Source organism: Ailuropoda melanoleuca, chromosome 2 (genome assembly GCF_002007445.2).
Source record: "Ailuropoda melanoleuca isolate Jingjing chromosome 2, ASM200744v2, whole genome shotgun sequence".
NCBI classification, from domain to species: domain Eukaryota; kingdom Metazoa; phylum Chordata; class Mammalia; order Carnivora; family Ursidae; genus Ailuropoda; species Ailuropoda melanoleuca.
In genome coordinates, this window is record NC_048219.1 from 70,333,210 (window position 1) to 70,359,722 (window position 26,513).

The window sequence follows — 26,513 nt, forward strand, 5'->3', positions numbered from 1 at the left end:
CTCCCCCTGCTTGTGTTCCCTCTCTCTGGCTGTCTCTCTCTCTGTCAAATAAATAAATAAAATCTTTAAAATAAAAATCAAATCAAATCAATAATTATTTATTGAATAACTGCTTGTTAGGAAAGATACTAGATTATATATAAAGAAATATAAAACACAGTGGTTTCTTTAAGAAGCTTAGTTGTGGAGATAATTGAAATAGAAATGGTAAGGTAACTGCCAGGTAACTACACATAGTTACATATGTTACTATACATATACATGGTAATACATATTGACATAGTAATACATAGCTATATATAGTTACTATACATATACACAGTAAACATATATTAAGGCCTTACTGCAATTCACAGTTCGCAATTCGGAGGAGTGAAAGCTACTGTAGGTATTTTGAGAACAAAGGAGTTGAATGCAGGCAGTTGGAGGCTCATATAATAGTGGAAGGGCTGCGGGGTGCGGGCTTTTAGGCAACCCGGAAGTGCAGGGGCTCTAGGGAAGACACACTGAGGAGCTCAGCTGTCCGCAGCTTTGCAGTGGCTGGTTCTTGTGGAGTTCTCCGTCTGCTGGGGGAAATAATGAGGTACACTCATAATCAGAATACGATGTGATAAGTGATATGATAGAGTTATGTACAGAGTGCAGAAGGGGTACTGGGAAGGGAGTGCCGCCGGCCCAACCCCACATTTGTTAACTGAGAGTACCCACTCATCTAGCAGCAGTTGCTGCGGGGGGAATGATGACTTATGCAATTCTGCCTTCCGGTTCTGCCCCTTAATTGGTAGAAGCCAATGAGCCCTGCTGAAAAGAGCCTGGACATGTAATTTTAGGATTTCATCCTCTTCTGTGCAGGAGAGGGCTGAGGAGGGCAGTGATGCTTCTGAGCTCAACAGAAACATCTGCTACAGTGGCCAAGAAGAGCAACCTGGAATAAGTATATAATGTGAGCCTTGAGGAAAGGTAGGATTTGGATTAAAAAGGAAGAATAAACGTATGTATTCCAGGTGGGACTAGGGCTTTAGGTATCCCAGAATGTGGTCAGGGCATAGTGATTGTGGGAAATTGCAGCGAAGTGGGAAGTGTCAGTGAATGACAGAGTTGTAGAGGTATGTTGGATCAGATTAGGGAAGACTCAGTGCTGGGTTTGAGGGATTGGAATTGATTTTAAGTCAGTGGATTCTGATTTGTGGGCCTGAGACCTCTGGCCAGAGCAGGCATAGCCCAGACACTGAATAGATGTGTTTATCACATGTATCTGAGCTACTGTTTGTACTGGACTGTAGGTGATAGGACTTAGTAAAATACAAATTAATTGTATATGTCTAACTGATAACATTTTATCATCTATATTTTCACTGAAAGTGGTCTAATAGTAAAACTGTCATCATGTGGTGATCTGGACAAAATTGTTGATATTGTCAAGGGGTTTTCATACTTAACAAGTTTAGGATTGCTATTCTAGGCAACACGAGTGAAAATAAAAGTGAAACGATGGTTTAGGGAAATCAATCTGATTGAGCACCGTAGATTTAAAAGTGGAGACTAAAGGTAGCTAAACCAATGAGAAACCTCTTGTGGGAGTTAAGTTTGGGAAAACCAGTGAGCTGAGAATAAGCAATTCCTAAAGCACGCTGTGATGTGTGACAGTGAGTACAAATTAAGATTGGTATACCTACTATGAATTTATTGCCTCTCAGATACAAATCCACACTGCAATGTGCACTGTGAGAGTGGAGCTGGGCTCCGCATGCCAGCTGTCACGTTGTTAAGATTTGTCAGTTGAGGGTGCTGCAGGAACACTGGAGAAAGGACTATCCTTCACCCAGGGTGTGCCTCTCTCTGGACTCCTGCAGCACACATAGCCTCTCCAAGGTCTGGCTTTTGTCAGATGTGCAACTTATCTAGCACCTGGTTCCTGTAGCACGAGTTCCTGCAGAGTGGTTCTTTAGGGACCCGTCCAGGTGGCTTTGCAACAGAGCCACCAGTGAAGAACCACACTTGTGGATGGCTTCTCCCAAAACTTCAGAGGGCAACTTTCCAGCAAGTTCTGCTGGCACAGCCCCTCAACAACTTCTCTATCATTCCATGAGCCATGACTCCACCCTCTCCAGTGAGGTATGGATCAGCCCTAGTGATGACGATTCTTTAGTGGGGCACTAAGTTAGCCCTAAGGGTAGTGACAGTTCCTTTATCTGCTCTTTCTGTATTCTTTTTAATGTAGCAGTTTATTTAATTTTTTTAACATATTATTTATTTATTTGTCAGAGACACAGAGCACGAGGAGGGGGAGCAGCAGGCAGAGGGAGAGGGAGAAGCAGGCTCCCGACTGAGCAAGGAGCCCGATGTGGGACTCGATCCCAGGACCCTGGAATCATGACCTGAGCCGAAGGCAGATGCTTAATGGACTGAGCCACACAGGCATCCCTCTTTCTGTGTTCCCTAGTGGTCTTTTCTTTGTTTTCTTTTTTTTTTTTTGCTTCTTACTTGCCAATACCCCTTTGAATTTAATAAACATTTATATTAAACATCCCCAATCAAATACCTGTATTTCTGTCTCCTGATCTGCCCCTGACTGATGTAAATGGTATCTAACTTTGCTGGACGTCCATAATTAAGCAACATCTTTCACATCTCTCTTTATTTGAAAATATAAAAGGCTATGTGTTGTAGTCCAATAAGGTCCTGTTATTACCCATATTTTTCTTGCTGCTGGAGAGCAGTAAAAGCAACATCATGTGAGCTTTTTGAAGGCTGCAAACATAATGAGTTTCTTGAAGAAGTTCCTTATAAATAGAAAGTAACAAATTAACATTGTTTTTGAAATCTTTTCTATGCTTGATAGTAGGGTGATAGAAATTTTATTTATTAATTCTTCTAGTCGTTCATTCATGTCTTCTCAGTTATATAGTGACACTTTTTATTGTTATTGCTGAAATACATCTGGGATTATGATGCTCAGGATTTCATCATTAAAACATATGTTTATACCCTCCTACTTGGGGAATTTTAACAGCAAGCTATCAGGTATTGTATTTTCATATGTTTGATGACATTATTTAGACCTTATGGCCTCAGAAGGTCAAGAGACTTTTCAGTTTACCTCATTTGTTCACAGATTTGTGCTTAAATACATACTTCTGCTTGAAAATTACTGGGTAGCTGAGGTTTGGGTTTACAAATACTACATATGAATATATATTGAAAATGTCAGTGAGTTAAAGTGTGTTTATGTGCTTGTGTGTGTTTGTGTGTATATGTGTGTTGGGTGGAGGCTGACAAAGGAAAATGTGTTTCCTCTTCTTGATACTTTAATGACTAAAAATAGCCCAGATCACAAATTAGCAGATTTAGCAACATTATGCTTTTATTATGAAATAAAATAATACCAATTCTCTCATGAAGATGAAGGCATCTGTATATTGTCAAATTTATACAGATATACAGTTCATGTTGCACCACTTTGGTTTTATGAAAGACCTTCATTAGTATGGCAATGGCTTTTTCCATAAAAGCTAAAATCCTCTTCAGATTTCTCTTAGTTAGAGAAAACAGGTACTAATGTAGATCCTCCATAAAAGGAAAGTGGCTTCTCCTAAGTGGGGAGGAGCACCTGTAGTTTAACTGGTGTTCATTCTTTTCCAGGACACCTTTCTCTACTAGGTCTGATAAAATTGAAATGTGTTTTTTGCCCCTGCCTTTGAAAGGGCTCTATACCAAGTTCAGAACTCTAGAAAGTCTAAGGAATGCTTAAGTGGGATTTTCAAGGTTGACGATCTATATAATAGGATTCAAGGAACTTAACCTTGCTTTGTTAGATCGATTACAATGTTAGTGATGTTACCCAGCATGTTTGCTAGATGGCGCTAGAGTTCATCCCTCTTATCTAGACTTGCCTATGCATGTCCTCTAAGAGCAGTCCTTTATTTTTAGAGTCATATTGTAGGATTTAAAAACTTACTACCTTAAAAATGTTATTTATTATCCATAGAGTGTTACTTTGTCTAACATTATTTAACATATTATTCTCCTCTGGCCTTTACATGAGAAGATCTGACAATACAATATAAAAATGTTTTCTTTGAATATTCAGTTTAAGGGAGTAGAAGACTAAACATGTCCAGAAGGAGCCTTTTCAGAAAAAAATTCTTGGGGCGCCTGGGTGGCTCAGTCGTTAAGCGTCTGCCTTCGGCTCAGGGCGTGATCCCGGCGTTATGGGATCAAGCCCCACATCAGGCTCCTCTGCTATGAGCCTGCTTCTTCCTCTCCCACTCCCCCTGCTTGTGTTCCCTCTCTCGCTGGCTGTCTCTATCTCTGTCAAATAAATAAATAAAATCTTAAAAAAAAAAAAAGAAAAAATTCTTAGTGAAAATTGAGCTTTCAATATGTGTTTATACTTGAAAATTGAGTAGGGAAATCAAATCGTTTCATGCTTATTTTAAGCTTAAAAAAATCTTTGCCTCAATTATTTCACTGTTTTAGTTGAAAGGCCTCTGTGACCCATATATGCATATAAACACAGTCTCTCTTGACCAGGAGAGGGATTTGAAATGAAGAAAAAAAATCAATTCTGAGATGTCATTTTTACTTAGTCATAAATAAATGCCACATTTTTGAAGAGGTAATATCTTTTTTTTTTAAAGATTTTATTTATTTATTTGACAGAGATAGAGACAGCCAGCGAGAGAGGGAACACAAGCAGGGGAGTGGGAGAGGAAGAAGCAGGCTCATAGCGGAGGAGCCTGATGTGGGGCTCGATCCCACAACGCCGGGATCACGCCCTGAGCCGAAGGCAGATGCTTAACCGCTGTGCCACCCAGGGGCCCCTGAAGAGGTAATATCTTAACATTTGTTATTTTCTTCATCTGTTTCAATTAAAAATTATATTACAAATAGACATATATTTATATATAAAATAAGTCCCCTGCCCACTTCTTTCACTTCTCATCTAATCTGACTTTATAGAGGTAACTGCTGTTAACAGTTTGATGTCTGATCTTTAATAAATTTTTCTAAACATGAAACATAAATAGATGTTTTTCGTATTTGTGGATTATCTCTCTGTATCTTTGTATGTTATCTTTTCATCTGTCTATAATATGGTTTTAACCTTTAAATACCCAGCTGTCCTCTGATCTAATTACATGAAAAAAAAAACAGTTTAGAGTCCAAGAAGATAAGTGAAAGTAATATGAATCTTACTCCAGTCTTTCATAGAAACAGTCAAAGGAGAGAACATTCCTCACCCATCAAAAAATTTCTTTCAAAAAAATTTTCCCCTAAGTCCTTATTGTCAATGTTTTTCTCACCTATAGCAATGCTTTAAGACTCACTCCTTTCTTACTCCAAGCTTTCTAAATTTTTTACCTAATTTAGTCCAGACCAACCCTCCTGTCTTTTCTACTCTCTCTGGTATAGTTCTGTATTACATCCATAATTTTTTTCTCTTTCTTTAACATCTAAATTTTACAGAACAAGTTAGGGTCTTCAAGCTGATTGAGAAAACAAGTCAGTCATATCTCTCTTATAATGGAGATGGAGAGGGTAGAAGATGGTAACATTATAGCATCTTTTCTTTTTAATCCCACTCAACACACACACACACACACACACACACACACACACACACACGCATGTGCGTGCTCACATATCCAGATTTCTTTCTTTTTTAGTTACATAAATGGAAAAATCATACTAAATATGTTGTTTTATATCTTGCTTTTTGAGTAATTAATTTTATGGTATTATTCTAAGAATATTCTAGTAGACACATTTGTGCATTTCTAAAGACACTTAGAATTAGGATAACTGGTGTGTAAATTTAAAATTTAATTGACAATGCCATACTGCTTTCCTAAAAGATGCTGCTGATTTATGTTCCCATCAGTAATGCACAAGGATATTCATTTTCCTATTACTTGCAAATACTGCTTAATATCAATTCTTAACATTTTCCAATCTGAATATTAAAGTTACCTTATTAAATATTTTCAATCTTTTAATCAAATTAATGAATGTATATTGTTTATAAAGTAATATAGAACCATAAATTTATATTTTTAAAAACAGCATTTTTTTTTTTTAGATTTATTTATTTGAGAGAGAGAGAGCACGAGTGGAGAGGAGAGGGAGAAGCAGACTCCCCACTGAGCAGGGAGCCCAACATGGGGCTCAATCCCAGGACCCAGCGATCATGACCTGAGCTGAAGTCAGATGCTTAACTGACTGAGCCACTCAGCCGCCCCTTTTCCAGTGTTCTTGTTCTGAAATTCCTATTAGTCAAATGTTGAATCCCCTAGATTGATACTTATTTGTATAGGACACATTTTACTGTGATAAATTTCTGTTGTGATGTCTCAGTACTTAATCCAACAGCTGTTGTTTCATACTCCTGTTCAAAGTGAGTTGAGTGAGATTAGATCTGTTCCACATGGTCACACAGGTACCCAGCTGATACAGCTGCGGTGCTGGTTACTATTTGCTGCAGAGTTGGTTATTATGCCAGGAAAGTGAGTGGAGAACTTTCTCTCAGCCTAGAGGTAGCGCATATCTCTTCTGCTCAAATTTCATTGGCCTTAACTAGTCACATGACCCTGCCTCATCCCAAGGATTCTGGGAAATGTAGTGGAATATTTAATGAGTATAGATAGCTATCTTTGCCACAAACCTAGAGGGCTCTCATCTTTTCTCTTTAATTTGTCAGCTCTGGTGTTTGTTTCTTCTGACAGCCATAATTTAATCTTTCAGTCTTAAAAAATTAATTCTTCTAAATTTTTCAGTCACATTTTTAATTTCTAAGAGTTCTTTCCTCTCATGGTCTTTACTTTTTTTAAACATATTTTTCTTCTGATTTTGTGAATTCGGTATATTTTCTTATTTCTTAGAAGATACTAATTTTAGCTTTAACTTTTTTCTTTTTGCCACCTACCAATGCATTACCATTGTTTCTTTAAATTCCCCCTTTCTGTTTTTTCCAGGGGGTGGTGGTGGGGTGTTTTTTGTTTTTGTTTTCTTTCCCTTCTTTTTCTTTCTTTCTTTCTTTCTTTCTTTCTTTCTTTCTTTCTTTCTCTCTTTCTTTCTTTCTTTCTTTTTGATTTTTCTTTCCTATTGGAGGCTTTCCTAAAGTGTCTGGTGATTTTTGACTCTCTTTTTATATTTATGACACTACCAGAGTCTCTTCTAATCCCAGAATATTTGAGGTGAGTAAGCCTGCTGCCAGTGTTCTGGTAGTTAATCGAGGAAAAAGAGTATGCTAGCCCACCATCTAGTACAAATAGTTTCACCTGACTGCCCTGTTTTTAGTCTAGGGTTGCGGTAGAATGACTAGCTTGCCACATATATCCACATTTTTGCATTCATGATATATGGAGTTATTGGAAGCAGCTTTCCAGCCAGACCTATATTTTCTAGCCCCTGTTATATCTAGGTCTATCTAGGTACCCAATCCATACATCTCTGCATGCTTTATAATTCCTTTTTCAGCTGCTTATAATAGAGATAAACCTTAGGCAAACTTTCAAATTTACATTTTGAAGATGGCAGTGTTTCCATTTGGATGCCGAACTGACTCTGCAGAAGATGTATTTATTAGTTTCACATTGCTACTATTACAAATTACCACAAACTTCGTGGCTTCAATCCATACAGATTTATTATCTTACAATTCTAAAGGTCCAAAGTCTAAAATGGGTGAGCAGGGCTATGTTCCTTTTAAAGGCTCTAGGGGATGGACAACTGGGTGGCTCAGTTGGTTGATCACCTGGCTCTCAATTTTGGCTCTGATCATGATCTCAGAGTCAGGAGATCAAGCCCCCTGCATCAGGCTCTGTGCTCAGCAGGGAGTCTGCTTGAGATTCTCTCTCCTTCTGCCCCTTTCCCCACCCACCCCTACTTTCTCTCTCTTTCTCTAAAATGAAAATAAATAAATAAATCTTTTAAAAAAAGGTTCTGGGGAGAATCTCTTTCTTTGTTTTTTCAGCTTCTAGAGGTGACTTGAATTCCTTAGCTCAGAGCCCTTTGCTTGCATCTTTCTGACCTCTGTCTCTATTGTCACATCTCTTTCTCTCACTCTGACCCCCTGCCTCCTTATAAAGACCATTGTGATTACACTGGGCCCAACTGGGTGTCCAGAATACCCTCTCCATCTTCAAGATTTTTAAATTGGTATTATCTACAAGTCCCTTTTTACATGTAGGGTAACATTCATGGATTTGGGGGATTAGAATGTGGAGATGTTGGGGAGACCATCATTCTTCCTCCCACAGAACAAGACTGTCCTGTTCACCTGTTTTGCACCAACGGCCATTACATGAGAAACACACACACACAAAACCAAAAAAACCCAAACGTCTATCATATAAAAGTAACAAAATTGGGGTAATTATTTGTTATAGCTTTTAGAAATATGTTAACTAATACAGGCTTGAAGTGGGGTACACCATAACAAAAGCTTAAAATAACAACACTGCGTTGGGGGTTAAATAGTGAATGTTGAGGAAACAGATTTTGTAAATCTCTTGTTTGTGTTAACATGGCAGGCAGACAGACCCAGTTCCTACGGAGTCTATAACTCTAGTGAAAATGACTGGGAAGAGCCAAGAGTGTGTGTTGATTGTTTATTGATGCATTTAGCAAGACATTTAAAAGAAAGAAATGAGTCGTGTGCAGAATTAAAGACTAGACAAAGTTCAGAAATTTGTGGCCTTTCAGACTTAGAAGAATCAACTGCTTCTAGACACTAAACTTTGGGAAATAAAGACTACAAAAGGCTTTGAATGGCAAAAACACATTAAGAGTTCCCAGTTAAACAAATGATTCATCCTGGCAGCAAATATCACATTAAGGATATTACCTTCCCTTTAAAGATATTGTTTCAGATGGCCTCAAGGTAGATTCCATTAAGTTGCTAGAGAAAGAGAAATAGCCTCGAGAAGCAACAAATTATAGGAGGCTTGGATTTATGACTTTGTGGGTGGTTGTGGGCACTAGGAACTGATCAGAAACAAATAGATTGGAAACCTATTAAGATTTTTGGAGAATTGTATAACTTAAGAAACTATGATGTTGGCCTACAAAAAGCATGTGATGGTAAAATAACCATGGAAACCCCAAGATTTCACCCCAGACTAAGAAACTGAGGCCTAGAGTGCATAATCCCTAGAGCCTTTATTTGTATTCACTTTCCTTTGCATGCTACTCATCTTCCTCTGATACCAGTTCTAGTTAGTTTCCTGAGTTAAGGAGATTCAATGCATTAAGCAACTTTTTATTTGGCAAAAAATTACAACAGTCCAGACAACAAAGAAGTCTAAAACCCTACATCCCATTATATCTAAAAAGGCAGGTTCCTTTCTCCAGAGAAACTACACTTGGGGAACTTTCATAGGAACTGGACTTTGCTATAGCACTTTCATAGAATTAGAGCTTGGAAAGAGCTAGAAAACAGATGGTACGTATTCCAGAGGCTGTCACACTTTTTCAGACTTTATAAGAAAGCTGTGTCACTTAGGACTACTCTACGCTTTTTTGTTTTAGAGTTACCTGATAATCTTTGTACAACAGATTTCATCACCTGGCACAGGACCATTCTTGGTGAGTGAATGATACTAAAACATTGCCATCCTATATGACAACATCACAAGGCATCGTGGCCAAAAATAGATTAGTGCTTGATTCCTAATAACTGGGGTTGGACTTGTATTATAAAAGCTTATTGATTATAACCACAAATTTTGTAGAAATCTCTCATCTTGGGCATCTGATGACTGCCTTTGGAATATTCCCTGATGTTACCCAGGATCCATTTTGGCCCATCATTTTCTCTTAGGGAAAAAGAGAGTTATTTAGATAGTTAAACTTAAGAATAAGAAAAATTGGATCCTAATTTGCATTCAAACTGTTACTCATTGAAAAGGAATTTTGGACAGTTTTCTTATGCCTCCAAGCTTCTTCAATTTATATTTTACAAAAGCCCCCAAAGGTGTACATAATCTTACATGAAGTGGTTCAAAGTGTAGCAGGAGAGCTAGACGATGTTACTGAGGCTGTGGAACCTGCAGGAGAGGTTCCTGAAATTAGGCAGGTGGTGGTACAAAATGTTTAGGATACTGACATCTGGAGGTAGAATATGGGCTATCTCAGGAGAAAAATGTACTTACATCCCTACAGACCTCTCCAGGACCTTTTATATTACTTAAAATATCCAGGAAACAAAGAAATGATGACATTCAGTAATTTGGCTTTTACCCCCATATCTAGTTTTACAGGGTTTTTGGTTTGGGGATGAGATCTTTCTCTTGGTTTAATTTGCACAGTCTTGGCTCTTGTATTATGAGTGAACTACAAATTCTGATTACGATCCTTCAGTGAGTATATGTCTGTGTTTTCAATCACAAGTGTATGGTTTTCAGAGCCTTGAATGCTGCGGAGAAGTCAATGTCCCAGCAAATGACCCAATTAATGAGTTTTCTGGCAAAATAATAAGAAAATCTAGACACTTATTAGTGTTGGAATGACTACCATCAAAAGCTTTACACAACCCAGCCACTTAATCCAACAAGGCAGAGCTGGATTAATCAGGTGTTTAGATGATAATGGTCTGCCCTTCATTTTAGAAAGAAGAATAATCTAAAGTTCTCTATTGTTATGTAACAATATCACCACCAACAATATTACCTTAGAGGCTTAAATCAACACATTTATTACCTCACAGTTTCTGTGGGTAAGGAATTTAGGAATGGCTTCGTTGGGCCTTTAGTACTTCAGGCTCTCACAACATTGTAATCAACGTTTCAACTGGGGCATCAGTCTCATGTGAGGCTTGACTGTGGAATGATCCATTACTAAGTGCACATAACTGTTGACAGAATTCAGGTTCTGGTGGGTAGCTGGATTGAGGTCCTCAGCTTTTGGTGCCTGTCATCTGGAGGCCACTGTCTCAGGTCCTCGTCAAGGGCTTCTTAACATGGTGGCTGGCTTACCTAAAAGCCAGTAAGGAAGAAAATCTAGCAAAAGGGATGTTATAATCTTATGTAACATAATCACATATGTTCCATTGCCTTTGCATATTCATTTGATTAGGGGAAAGTCATACATCATGCCCACACTCATGGAGAAAGGATAATAATGGCACGAATTCCAGGGGTTAGGGATCATTGAGATCACTTCATAAAACCCAGGGCATGAGAATTGAAACCAATTAATGTCCTGTTTCTGTGTTAACTTAGACTATGATTGAGGATACTTCCTGCCCATGTATTAAACCATAGTAGGACTGAGAATATTTTTATGTTCCTACCTTACATAAAACTGAGAACAAGTAAAAGTAATTTAACTACTTGGTTCAGGAAATACTTGCTCCTAGAAGTTAAAACTCTGAGCCAACTCTAATAGCTTACTTACCAAAACTAGCAGTTTATCATGACTCCTGTTAAGAACCTCACCACTTTCTGCCCATCCATCTGAAACTGTTATGTAATAAATGTCATTATGTCTCTCTACTACCAACCAGTTCCTTACCTTATCTTTAATTCACCAGCTCAGCCTTTAAATCCCTGTAAATATCCTCCTGTGACTTCCCCCTTGTGATACATCACTAAGATTCTATCAATGTGTGTTTTGCCTTACAGCAGAAAGCCTAATAAACTTAGCTTTGTGTGATCATCTTTGTTCTGGTGGTCCTTTTGAGGGATTAGTAATCAACATTATAACTTTATGACTATTTTGGTGTTCAGATATAGTATGTATCCCTTCTATTCTAAAACAGAGGCTAATATCAAACCATTTTTGTTTAGTCACACCTTAATCAAAGATAAGGACTTCTCTTCATTTTATCTTAAGCCCTCAAGGTGACTAAGTTCCCTACCTTCTGTTTTGAGAGGAAGGTTTATGAATATTCTGAGGTAGGACATTGGCCTCATGGGAGAGTAATTGGGGCACTGTCCTGACCTTCTTCCAGATTAGCTGCTTCATGGAAAAAAGATCTTCTCCTTGTGATTGAGGTCCTTTGTGCGTGACTCAGTTTCCATGCAGCTGCCATTGCTGAGTGTGAACAGAGGTTTCTCCTCCAGCAGTTGTTTGATCTTCACTTTCCTTTTAGAGTAACCAGTCTTTCCCTTCTGTGGCCAACTATCTTTTTTTCCTCAGACAGGGAAAGATTTAATTTGGAAGGAGGAATCTGAATTCTGTTTTCTCAGAGTAGCAATGGTGTTTAATAGCTGGATGTTTCTGATTATGCAGTGAGTCACTCAAAACTCACTGTCCAAGCTGGGAAGCAGAATGGGGAAGAGAGGAAGAGGCTCCAGGATGTGCACATTAACACTTCAAAATATTTAACTACTGTATTTCTGCTCTTTACCACACTCCTCCCTCTTTATCTTTGCTGAGCATGTACATTTGAAGTCACATAAGTTAAATAAATGTTCCATATGATTGTGTTTTCTTTTTTCTAATTTATTTTTTATTTTTTTATTTTTTGAGAGGGAGAGAGATGAGGGGCATGGCAAGGGGCAGAAGAAGAGGGAGAGAGAGAATCTCAAGCAGGCTCCACACCCATCGCAGAGTCTGACTCATGGCTCCATCTTGCAACCCCCCTCATGGCCTGAGCTGAAACCAAGAGTTAGACACTTAACAGACTAAGCCACCCAGGCGCCACTATTTTCTTTTTTTTAACCTTGAAGAAAAATTGTTAAATAAACTTCTTATTTTAGAACAGTTTTATATTTATAGGGAAAGGGTGAGACTATTACAGAGAGTTCCATTCACCCCACACCCAGTTTCCCTTATTAGACATTATTATTAACTGAAGTCCATGCTTTATTCAGATTTCCTCAGTTTTTAACCTACTCTACCTTTTCTATTTCAGCACCCCATCCAGGGTACCACATTACACTTTGTCATCATGCCCCCAGAGTCTCCTCTTGACTGTGACAACTTCTTAGACTTTCTTGTTTTTGATGATCTTGACAGTTTTGAGGAGTACTTGTCAGGTATCTTCTAGAATGTCCCCCAATAGGGATCTGTCTGGCATTTTTCTCATGATTAGAATAGGCTTATGAATGCTTTGGATGAAGACAATAAAGGTAAAATGCTATTTTTATCACTGACTGAGATACCTGTGTTTGTCAGGCTTCTCTGTTATAAAGTTAGTCTCCCTCATCTTTCTATACTGTACTTTTTGGAAAGAAGTCCAAAAGAATGAAAATTTATGTTCCATCTCCTTAAGGAATTTCTATATAAATTATTTGGAATTTTTCTGTCTCTTCTCTCTCATTTATTTATTTTTTGAATTAATCATTTATTTATGTCAGTGTGACTCATGGATGTTTATTTTATACTTTGGGTTATCATCCATTGCTGCTTAATTTATTCTGTTGCTCAGTTGTTTCAACTTTGGTCATTGGGAGCCCTTTCAGTTCGCTCTTTGTCCCTTTGACATATCCCATTATTTTTTTAAAGCACTTCCTTATTTTCTGGCACCTCAAACTACAAAATGCTCCAGGCTCATCTTGTATACTTCCTGTATTTTTTTTTATTAAAAAAAAAGACACTTGAAAGAGATATTAAATGAGAGAATTCAGAAATGCTCTTTTCACCCCAACAAAACTATTTTGCTTAATACATAAACTTTTCTTGTAGATATTCTCCTATTCTCTCCATTTTAAACCATTGTGATATGAAATCATTGGTAACATCATAAAAATAATATGACGAATCAAGTTCAATTAACTTCAGAATTTAGGGAATTTGATGGATCGTATATACTTTCCTGTTGGCTACAGATGAAATCTAGTAAGTGGCTAGCTTTGAATATTTAAAGTAGTCTGTTCCTTACTATTCATACCCTGATCCCCTATAACTTTTGGCATAAGGCTCCTACTTTCATATATACCTAAATTTTCTTGCCAGGCAAACAGGGATCCAAGGGCTCTGAGTGGGCTGCAATATTGGGAGAGGTGGCTTCTTCTGCTTGGAGGCATGAAACCATGGGAAATTAAAGTCCTCATTCGGGGAAGAGACTGGCTTAAGATGCTATCTAGGACAAAGAATCAAATCTAAAAAAAAAGAATTCATTCTAAATCAAAAGATTTACAGCAAAACTGTCCCCAAAAAAAGGCCGTTCTAGAAGTGAGGCCTGTAGATACTCTCAGACCAATAGTGTGAAGAGGCAAAACCTTGTACCAGGTGTCTGATGGCAGGAGATGACCTAGGGTGCATAGGTGGCTCGGTTGTTTAAGTGTCCAACTCTTGGTTTGGGCTCAGGTCATGACATCAAGGTCGTGAGATTGAGCCCCATATTGGGCTCCATGCTGAGCATGGAGCCTGCTTAGGATTCTCTCTCTCCCTCTGCTCCTCCCCACCCTGCTAGCACTCATGCTCTCTGAAAATAAAGAAAGAAAGAAAGAAAGAAAGAAAGAAAGAAAGAAAGAAAGAAAGAAAGAAAGAAAAGGAAAAGGAAAGAAGGAAACTACTCTGAGAGGTGGGAGAAAGTGACTTGGCATTACTAGACTTTAATTTCAAAGTGGCTGTTTCTTTTACTAATTATGTATTGTTGGGAACTCTGTATGCCCTCTCTGAGTCTCAGTTTTCTCAAAAATAAAGCAATACTGATACCTATCTCATTTCATTATTGAGAGAATTAAACGAAATAATACAGAGATTGCTTAACAAGAAATTGGGCACCAAAGAAGATCTCAGTACATTAGCCATTGTTTTATTGCATGTTATGTAGAGTCCTAAGCCTATTCCAACTAGCCCTTAGTATGATGTAGCTCATTAAAAGAAATTGAAGATAGGTAAGAATCTAAAATACAACTTCATTTTTAAATATTTTGATGTTTGTGGTAAAGAAGGTATTTTAAATGTGATGGGAAACTTATTAAACCTGAAATATTTTACCCAATCTAGGAGTAAAATTATACAAATGTCCTAGTTATCTATTGCTACATCTAAATTACTGTCAAACTTAGTAGCTTAAAAAAACAAACATTTATTATCATAAATTCTGAAGGCCAAGAATCAGAGAGTGGTAGAGCTAGAAAATGCTGACTCTGGGACTCTTTTGAGGTTGCAGTCAAGATGTTAGCTGAGGTTCAGTCATCTGAAGGGGCTGGTGAATCCATTCCCAAGCTCATTCACTGGGTTGTTGTCAGAAGACTTCAGTCCTTGATTATTTGGGCCTTTATCCTCTTGGTTTGCTCCAACAACATGGCAGCTGAGTGATGAGAGAGAGAAAGGGACCCAGGATGGAAGCGGCAGGATTTTTATAACCGATCTTGGAAGTGATACACCATTACTTCTGCTGTTTTATTTGCTAGAAGAAAGGTCCTGAGTCCAGCTCACATTCAAGGAGAGAGAAATTGAGCTACCCTTCTTAAAGGGAAGACTATCAAAGAATTGTAAACATATCTTTAAGAACACCTCAACAGATATCATTGATATCCTGAGATTTCATGGTGTTTATTCATGATTTTCTTGGCCATGAATGAACCAAATTTGGCACCCCAAATTTTGTCATTTCCTGGGAAAGATGCAAAGGAATAGTTAGCTGAGAATGCCAAGTATTTTAGCTTTTGGCATCTTCTGCATTTCCTACAACTTAGATATTGTTTATATATCTAAAATAAAATAGAGATTCCATCATTCTTTAGCTAATTGATCAGTGTAGAGAGTTACACAAATTTTGGCATGTTTTTATGTAGCTGATTTATCATCTTTTATATTAGAAAAACTACCTACTTTTAATTTTTAAAAATTTATTTATTTTTATTTAAGTTCAATTAACATATAATGTATTATTGATTTCAGAGGTAGAGGTCTGTGATTCATCAGTCTTATATAATACTCAGTGCTCATTACCTCACATGCTCTCCTTAATGTCCATCACCCAGTTACTCCATCCCCCCACCCCTCTCTCCAACAACCCTCAGTTTGTTTCCTATGATTAAGAGTCTCTTATGGTTTGTCTCCTTCTCTGATTTCATCTTGTTTTATTTCTTCCTCTCTTCCCCTTTGATCCTTTGTTTTGTTTCTTAAATTCCACATATCAGTGAGATCATATAATTGTCTTTCTGATTGGCTTATTCTTTTGCTTAGCATAACACCCTCTAGTTCCATCCATATCATTGCAAACCTACTTTTAATTTTTAGTTGCTGTTTTCTTCATTAGAAAGATCCCTTTATTCTTTATTAGAATGGTATTTTTGAAGGACATTTAGTTTACCAAGCATTTTCCTATAAATTATCTCAGGACAAGCAAAAACTTCCTTTTTAAAATTCCTGGTACCAGCTTAGCTGCAAAATCCAGAATTTAATTGTAAGTAACCTTAGTGTATTTAGTCAGGGTTCTCTATGTATGTGTATGAATATATATGGAGCGAGAGAGATCTATTATAAGGGATTGGCCTATGTGATTATGGAGGCTGAGAAGTCCAGACTCTGGAGAGCCATCTTTTATTCTATTTAGGCCTTCAACAGATTGGATGAGGCCTGCCCACACCGGGGAGGATGATCTGTTTTACTCAGTATACAGACTCAAATGTTAATTTCATCCACAAACACCTTTATAGACACGCTCAGAACTAATGTTTAGCCAAATATCTAAGCACCACCCTGTGGCACAGTCAAATTAACACATGAAATTAACCATCAAACTCAACCACCAGTTCTTTCATGCTAGAGGTTTCACCCACCATAGCTTACTTAGCCTCAAATCTCAAGGTCAAGGAAATAATCAGTGGGCAAGATGGCAAAGTACTGTCATTTATAAAGGGGCAAACAAACTTACAAGTAGTCAACAACTGAAATATCCAGTATAGGTCTACGAAGGCATGTGACCCTTCAAAGTCCTGCTTTGCTTTAGCCCAACCCTTGTTCACTGTGGATAGAGAATTTATCAACCAAGCCAGCTGACACTTGGTTGACGTGGTATAGGGTTTTGGAAAATATCCCTCAATTACTGCCCAGTGAGTTCTGGTTGTAAAGTGAGATCCAAAGAATATTATATATGATTTTGGAGTACAATCAGTTGATATCAGCTAGGTCTCACATTTCTTCTAGTCCCATTATCTTTCCCACCCCCCAACCCAGGATCCTTGTGCCCTCTGTTAATTGGGATAATTTAACTCCAGTATGGCTTAAGGACCCTAAGATGTCACACTTCTCTCTCTTTTCAGTGACTCCTAAATCTGTATTTCCATCTTGGACAACAATTCTCTGATCAAGACTTTATATCCAATATCTGAGTCTTTCTTATCACACTGACTATGCACATGTAGGCAATACAGTGATCCTCAATGACATTGCATTCTTGATTAGGAGGTTTATAAAGCTATCTTATAAAGTTCCAGGCAGTTCCAAAACATAAAGGACAGAAACTGCCCAAAACGTTGCCTGTGCTTTGGAGATTTAAGGTTCTTTGGAGACAACTGTATTTTTGTTCTGGGTAAAAGTAAGCACAAGTAGTGAGCACTTTTCGAGATTGGGTTAGACACAACCCAGTGGGTTGTGTGGGTGGAGCCTGTGACTTGGTTCTAACCAATCGAATTGGCAAAAGTGAGGGAGTCGATCCTTCCCATGATTATATTTCATTAAATACGAGTCAATTTTAGCAGAGTCTGCTAGCCTTGAGGAAACAACCACCATGCTATGGATTGCCTATGGAGAAGGTCACATGGCAGGGAAGTGCAAGTGGCCTCTAGAACAAGAGGCGGCGGGGGGGGGAGGGGACTGCCAGTCAATAGCCAGTAAGAAATGGACCTTCAGTCCTACAAGCACAAGGAAATGAATTCTGCCAACAATCTGAGAGAGCCTTGAAGTAAATTCTTCCTCACTCAAGCTAGATGAAGATGCGAACCATCCCATAGCTTGATTGCATCCTTGTGAGACCCTAATGAAAGGACCCACAGCTACGCCGTGCTGGACTCCTAGCACTGAAAGCTGTGAGGTAGTAAATGTGTGTTGTTTTAAGCTGCTAAATTTATGGAAATTTTGTTACTCATTAATAGAAAACCAATACACATATTTAGCTCTAAAGAAATTGTCTGTCTTATGCTCCTGGGAAGATTTTGTAAAAAACTTCACCGAAGTAGAAATTCTTAATGAAAAGTGTGCATATCGTAAAAATACAGCTCGGTAAAGTTATACAAACTGAACACACCAGCACCCAAATCCAGAAACGGAACATTCCCAGCCTCGAAAGCCCTTTGAGGAAGATGTGAATGCCAGGATCTAACTGCAGCCGGTCCTTCGGATGGAGAAGGTAAGTGCTGTGGGTATCGATGCTAATAGGGTAGAACTTTTAGTCATGTGTCTATGAAGTTTATCTTCAGAGAAGTTTTGGTGTTTTTGTTTTTGTTTTGTTTTTGTTTTGTTTTGTTTTTAAATAAAGAGTTAGACTATGTTGGGTCCGAAAGTTGCTGTTTGTTTTGGGGGGAGGTATGTGTTTGAGGAGCACGGATCCGTGCGCAGTCTGTGTGCTCTTCCCCCGTCTGTGTAACAGCATGCCAGGCACTTTCATAGCTGTTATCTCATTGTATTCTCCCAAAGGCCCTGCTGAACAGTATTGGCAGATATTCACCCTGTAAGTGAGCTTCAGTCATTCATTAGCGATTAAGCATGGTTAGTATGAATCTCAAAGTCAGTACTGATCTTCACTTGGTAGACGGAGCTACAGGTTACTGGCTGGTTTCAACCAGAGTTCATTCTGACTGGTCGACACCCGTCCTCTCTATGTTAAATGTTTTGACTACCACTCTTGTTCTAAGTATACCTAGAATAAAATAATTTCAATCTGAATGAGTCCATGGAGATGATGTCTTTCACCAGTTTTCAATAGTGCTCCTTCGATTTCATGGAAGAAGTACTGTAGGAAGCGGTGGTGACAAAGAAGGTGAAATGGGAGGTGAAAGAGAAGGTAGTAGAAAAGGAGCACCACACTCCATCCAGCTTCGGTTTGGGTCATTTCAATTTTGGTTCTTTTAAATATTGGTCCTGGGTAAGTTTTTACATGAAACGAAGTCAAAAACCACTTACATATTGCAACTATACCATCTTCCCAATTAAGAAGCTTACAAAGGTTAAGTCACTATGAGAAAATTATACAATTATATCCTAGGGAGTTGCAAAATTTGGATATCAATTCAGGTTTTTGAATCTCAGACTTTTCCTCTCAAGGGCTCCATCTTTGATGCCTGTGGATATAGGATAAATAACAACTTCAGCCCAATATAAACATAACCATAATATTATCTCAATATATCTCTTCATGAATATGTACACATTTTTGAAAATTATTTGTTTATGGTCTCTCTTAATCCATGAACTTGTAGTGGCTTACAACAACAAATTAGGAATTTGTGGGAGGGAAAAAAAGATGGGCATAAAGGCACAAAATACCGCTACTAAGGTCTGGATGGTTGTAGAGGTGGGCTATACATGGACTGTGAGCCTGGTAGAAGTCAGTGAAGAAGGAAACAACTACGCACAATGTAGACTGACTTTCTGGCATCTTGAAAATGCATGAAATCCAAAACTGGGGGAAAAAACACTTTAAAAATCTGGACAAACAAAAGTAACTGCTCCAGACTGTCAGCACTTACTGCTCTTGATGTGCACAAGGCTTAATTATTTCCCTTTGCTCTAACATACTCAGACTCCAAGTGCCTGAACATAATGTGGAGAGTTAAAATAGAGGAGTGCCTCAATTCCCAAGGTGCTTTGCATCTGTCAGTTTCAGAGGAAACCATGGTATTGCTTTAATGTGTGTGTGTGTGACTGTATGTGTGCGTGCCCGCACACACTTTTATTAAACATATGCTCCCAGCCACATTCCACTTGGCAAGATCACAAGTACATAATAGCTACAAGCTGTAAAAAAAAAAAAAAAAGAACTTAACCAGTTTTTTTTTTAATAAGATAAATAAGACCTCCTCAGCTATTTTAAGCATTCATTTACACGTTTGAGTGTGCACCCTAGCCTTTCTTCTGTCTCTGGGTCTCTATTTATTCATTGCTGCCCAAAGATGAATATTGCAATTGTACATGATGCAAACATTGGAAATCTGTGTTTACATTTGTGTTTCCAACTGAATATGCTAATAGTGTTTAATCAGCAGTGATGTTGCTTTATATGTTTTGTGCGACGTACAGCCTCAGTGATAATGTTGTGATAACCAAAATTTTCCCCACATCAAAACTTGGAGACGATCCCAGTTTTTTTGAACAGCCATTTGATTCCACAATATGATGAAATCCTTTAATCTTCCTCAGGATTATGCCTGTGTTTTCAGGAAGCATCAAATATCCCCTTTGTTTCATTAAGTGGTTGTGGTGGTGGGGGGAAGGCTTGAAACCGCTTGCAGCAGCTCAGAGGTTTTGGTATTCCAAACAAGCTCCCGAGCTGTCCAGGAGAACCTGTGGGAGGAAGCTGCAAGGTTGGGGATGCTGTGGAAGGAAGTGGCTGCAGGCAGCTCCGTATGCGGTTTGGGGATATTCTGTGGACTCCAGCAGCCCGCTGGCCAGAAAAACGGAATCCAACAGCAGTGGAGTGTGATGGAGGTTGGAAATGACACACTCTTAGTCACGAATTTACAAAACATATTTCTAACTTACTGATGATCTAGCTAGAGGAGGATAGGGCCTGCCCAAGACTGTATGAGCTTCTGACTGTAGGCAAAGGGGTACTCTGCAGATAAAGTATGTACTCCCCCTTTTTTTTGGCAAATATATTTCCCTACTCAATCTGGGCCACCACAAAGACAGAAAGTGCAGAGACTTTTTATTTTGCATCCTACGGCAAACCAAAAGAGCCATAGCATATTATTTAAGGTCTATCAGCGAATGCAGTGAAGTATTACGCGCGTAGGGCACACACATATCCCTTCTCCTCTAAAAAAAAAAAAAAAAAAAAAAAGGCAAGAATAGCAATCCCAACCTTCAAACTTCCTTTTTAAAAATAGAAGTATTTCTTATTCTTTGTGTATGTTCAAAGTTGGGAATGCTTTTTTTTTTTTTTTCCCCCCCTGTGAGTATGTGAGAACCCTGCTGGGCTTTTTTGACAGAAACATGACATACTTTTTAAGGAATACTGTCATCTGGAAAACAATCCACCCTTTGCATTTTAACCTTGTTAAATTGTATCCAGATTCTCTTTAATGCTGCTTCTCTCACAGGACATAAAACATTTTGGTTCTTAAACACTTACGAGAGGTACACTGCTTGAGACATACAGATAGCTTTCATTAGCACTAATGGGAGTTATGCTTCTGCACCAGGAGAGAATAGAGCCTGAGATTTTAAATTGCGCTTGATGCAGATCTTCCAGATGGAATAAATTACGAGGCATGCTTAGGGGGAAAAGCCATAGTTTAATAGCAAAGCAATACTTCTGAGTAACGGAAGTGAAGTCAACAGTACTGGCTTTGTGCCTATCACCATGCTAAGTAGCTGCTATTGACTCTTGAAAATTCTTTATTGGATTAGTACTGCACTTGAATTCTATTATTTTCCAAGGGACCAGAGAGACAGTTCTCTGTTTTAAGTAGTCCACTAAAATGGACTCAGTTTAGTGCAGCTTTCAAGGCCATTTCTTTTAAATTCAGTAAATTTCCAGGTGGCAAGCCTAATAACAAGATCTTTATTTTTGTTCTTAATCACCCCTTCTGAAAATCGTGCTCCCTGTATCTTTCTATTGAGGGGCATATTTTTATTTTCTTGTCTTAAAAATGTGTACATTTTATTTTGCTTTGAGAATTATTGCCCACAGCTCCAAGATCACTGCAATTGTTTCCTGTATTGTTCATTATGTGACATATCTCCTATCTTCTTATTTTAAAATTTGTTACATTTTATTTTAGTTGAGACTTTTTGCTTTGAGAATTACCGCCTCCTTCCCACCACCAAAATAACTGAAACATTGGAGGAATTTTTGCTATGACCTAAAGAGTCATTTCCTTTATTTCGTTTCCTGGGACAGCACCGTCTTCACTTGAAATTTTTCTTCTATCTTCCAGTGGAAATCAAACATGATTTTTAAGCACTACTGATTACTATTATGGGTAGGAAAAGGGTAGGGCGTAGGAGTAGTGAGCGGAAGACAAGATGCCACCAGGAGAAGATGAGATTATTGCTGAAAGAACAAATCGGCTGGTGAATTCACTGTGGTTCAGACCACTTCTGAATCATTCAGTATCTCAGCATTCACTGGACTCGGATCAGTGAAGTAATGCCAATCACCATAAAAGAGACTGTAGTAGATAACCCGGATAGACAATTCATGAAAATACAATGGGAGATTATTTTCTAGAGCAGGATGGTGGTGCTTGCTATTCAGGACAATTTTTCAATATAACCAGAAGCCAAATGAATATCAGAAAGTTGTCCCAGCATTGAAGAAGGTGAAATAAAGGATAATAAAGCATATTTCATCCAAGTCAGGTGATGCCCAATGAATCATACCTGCTCTACAATAGGGTAACCTATCTGAGGAGTTCGCATGCTCCATATTCCTGGTCACTCTCCCCAGGATAGGCTGGAAACTACCAATCTCTGGGATGTTGGCATCTATTTTTATTTTTATTTTTTCATCTGACAATCCTCGTCTGATTTATTTAGTCCTACTTTTTTTTAAAACATATTCAGTCCTTCTTTAGACATGATACGATTCAATCTCAATGGCTCTTGCTTACTAAATTATAATTACTTTGATTTCACTTTTGAGCTTTTCTAAATTCTTTAGATTTGTTAAAATCTACAGTTACTACAACCATCATGTATGCACTTTTCTAGTTCAGAAGGCACATTCACTTTCTTCAGTTTCAAGTTCAGGGACAGAGAACGCCTCTTTGTTAATCATTATATACTGCCACACATCTGCATTATGATACTCTAATAACTTTTTTGAGTCCTTATGATGGCCTGGATAATGTGCTGGTGTTATATGAAGTTCTAAAAACAGCAAATTTTTACACAGACGCTAAAAAGCTTCCCCAAACTTTACAGGTATACAAGAGTGAGAGTTGGGTTCCACAGTTGGGTGTTTCTGGCTCTTTTCACTGTGTCCATCAGCCTACCATACTTTGTTTTTGAGGTTTTGTTTGAAATTACTAAAATGGAAAATGACATTAAAGGCAGAAGAAGACACTGCTTTACTATTTTCTTTCTAGCTCTTTCTCGGGAAACTAATGTCATCTATTCTCTGAACCTTATGTTCGTTTTAACTGTATCCTAGGATTTGGTTAGTATCCATGTCTGCAATCAATTAAAATGCAGTGGAAAAGTTATGAAAAGATAAGGATGAAAGTTGCATATTCCTAAGTGAAATAGGCCAATCTGGAAAGGCTACAAACCATATGATTCCAACTATATGACATTCTGGAAAAAAGCAAAATTATGGAGACAGTAAAATGATCACTGGTTGCCAGGGGCAAGTAGGGAGGAAGGGGTGAACAGGCACAGCACAGAGGATTTTCAGGGCAGGGAAACTGCTGTGTATGATGCTATAATGGTGGATGCATGTCATTATGCATCTGTCAAAGTCAATGGAATGTACAATACCAAGAGTAATCCGTGATGTAAACTACAGACTTTGGATGATAATGATGTAACAATATAGGTTCCTCAATTGTGGTCAATGTACCATTCTGGTGGGGACGTTGGTAATGGGTGAAGTTCTGCATGTGTAGGGACAGAAGGTATATGAGAACTCTCTGTACCTTCTGCTCAATTTTGCTGTGAACCTAAAACTGCTCTAAAAATAAAAGTTATTTTTAAAAAGTGCAGTGGAAAGTAGCAAGAGGAAGTGGGTGTTCTTTGGACTCGATGCCTGCTCCCTCTTTGAAGTAGATGAAACACATCCAGTTACACAATCATTTCTCTCCCCTCGTCATCTTCCTTTCTCTCCTTCCACTCACCCACCCTTGTCCATTTTCCTCACAAAGCCTTAAGCAGAGAGTAAAGCATCTTTGTGTGTGTTTGTGTGTTGATCTGCAATTGCGGGAAGAAGGGAAAGAGGATTAGCGTTTTGTCTGAATAAAGGAAGGAATCACTTTGGTTTCTCCCTTCTCTCTGCGTTAAGGTTTCCTTGGTAGAGCTGGAGATGGTGAGGAGGGATTGGAGGGGCTAGTAGGATAAAAATAAAATTCTTGAAACAACTGTGAAGTGCTACATTCTTGTCACCTGGTATTTTTTCTATCTCATAGTATCTGTTTTATTTCATAAGTATTAATCGTCAATAAATACAACTCTGGGAAGGTGCTTTTTTTTTTTAATTCCCCCCCCCCCAAATAGCCCAGTCCTAGAATTTAAAGGCTTATATGACATTTTATATGTCAAAGATCGCAGCTTCAAAAATCCATCAAATCGGACAGCTCACACTGTTACTGGAAAGGAACATTCGAATATGTGAACAAGCTTAATGGCCTCTCTTGCCTTTTAAGAATATAAATGGACAATTCTTCACATACACAGTGCTAAAATTAAATTCGCAGCATGGAGTGGCAAATGGGAAAATAACGACATGAGACACTCAGGGTGCCTGCTCCTTGCACAGTGGGGAGGTGAAGACTCCATGGGAGGCAGAAAGAAAGAAAAAAAATAGGTTAGGCCATCTAGACAGTGTTCTCTGGTTGGCATAGGAGAGGAGGTCGGGCAGCACTGACAGCTGGGCTGCAAGTTGAAGAGGATGGGAGAGTGGGAGGAACAGGCAGGCTTGACTTCAAGCTGTTTCGTTTGCATATGGCCACAAGCTGGCTCCCTGTCAATCCACCGCCTGCGCTCTCCCCTCCTCATCCTGGGTAAATGTCCATTTTGGAATGTAGTCTGTCAGCCAAAGCCACTGGACATTGAATAGTTGATCTGCTCAGACAGAATTTGTTCCAAGTAATAGCAACCAAAAAAAAAAAAGAAAGAAAGAAAGAAAGAAAGAAAGAAAGAAAGAAAGAAAGAAAAAAAAGAGGATGATGTAGCACTCTGGTGATTTTTCCTTTATTGAGATACTATATTTCAGTCTTGGTGAAATAAAACTGACCTCTCAGGTCAAGGCAGGTGAAGGACATTCCAGCACAGACAAGGATGGATTTAAGGAGAGGCCTGGAATTTAAGTTCCTTTTAAATTTGATTTTTAATTTAAAACTACCCAATTCATTTTAACCTAATTGTTTGCTGGTATTCTGTTCAAGATTGTTTCTGAGAGCTGCTGTGGGACACTGGGGATCAGGAGGAATGCTCACTACTTCCATGATACTGTTTTCACTATGCATAGCATAGTTTCTTCACAGTTTAGAAAGAATAGCTGAAGAAGTAAAAAGATAATTGTTCAAACAGGATTTAATGAAACAGCTACCAACACCTACATTCCATGAGAAGTACTAGAAAATTCTGTGTGTGTGAATGAATGTGTGAGTGTGTGTGTATTTGCTTTTGGTGAAATGATTGAAGAGGAAGCATGCCAAATAAATGTGGTATTTATGTCGGTGGACCTTTTTTTAAAAAATTTTAAATTCCAATATAGTTAACATACAGTGTTATCTTAGTTTCTGGCAGACTGTTTATTGAAAGGATAATGACTATGCACATGTTTGGTAGAACTAGTTGTCAACATTTTCACTTGTGGAAATAAGACTGAAGATTTGGACATTTTTAAAACATGGCTTTTATCATTTCTTCAGGATCGACGTGCAGGAAAAAACTGGGATCATCCCCCAGTCAGAAGCCAAGTGACTGACTATTCATCTCAGTTCTGAATATATCAGTTTTACAAATTCCCTTTTATACAAGAAGGCAGCCCTTCTTCCCTCCTCCCCCTTCCAGGAATTATTTTGAAATCCATAGAAGAAGGGGCTTCTGTATTCACAATTAAACAAATTTACAATATACATTGGAGAAACAATTCAAGCATATATTTTGAAAATAAGGGGAATAACAGTAAGCATAGGTCAATTACAAATGTAACCAGAAATACAGATATATATTTTAAAACCAGAGGACTCATCAGGTAAGGTGTTCTGATTTAGATATGCATTTGACAAGAGAGGGAGTCAAGTATTCATTCAGAAGCACAAAGTGAGAATGGCATTAAAGTTATATATCATTAAGGATAACTTTTATTGGTTGAACTTTTAAGTTTCAGAGTATGTAGCATAAAGATGAGAGTGTGTGTATGTGGATTTCCCTTAAACCATCACACTGAACATTTTTAGGCTAGCATAATATAACTTTATAATTTAAAATAATTTGGTTTCTTTTTCCTCCCCATTTTAGATCAGTGGATCAACACTACTGCTTTATTTTAAATGGTGGCATTGGTGGCACGGAAAGCTCAGGTGATTTGTTCCAAGTCACACAGCTGGTTTCAGAAAAACTATTAGACATTGAGAGAAGCTATGAATAGAAGCTCCATTCTGTTGCCTCAATTATTAGCTAAGCATATTATAATCTCATGGTTTACTACATGTGGGGCTAAGTACTTATTGCTTAAATAAATGAAAGTGACTAAAAAGTGAGTATGACTATGTTGGAGGAAA

At 38.2% G+C, this 26,513-nt stretch overlaps 1 long non-coding RNA gene and 1 other non-coding gene across 2 annotated transcripts; one reads left to right on the plus strand and one right to left on the minus strand.

The window, feature by feature from the left end:
- Positions 1–4,770: 4,770 nt before the first annotated feature.
- LOC117801023 lies at positions 4,771–19,651 on the plus strand. The gene is made up of 3 exons (XR_004623330.1): positions 4,771–4,831; positions 9,532–9,588; positions 18,123–19,651. It is a non-coding gene; the product is annotated as an uncharacterized LOC117801023 (long non-coding RNA).
- Positions 19,652–20,713: 1,062 nt separating this feature from the next.
- Positions 20,714–20,838, minus strand: LOC117801304. Its single transcript, XR_004623820.1, has one exon. It is a non-coding gene; the product is annotated as a small nucleolar RNA SNORA31 (small nucleolar RNA).
- Between the last annotated feature and the right edge of the window lie 5,675 nt (positions 20,839–26,513).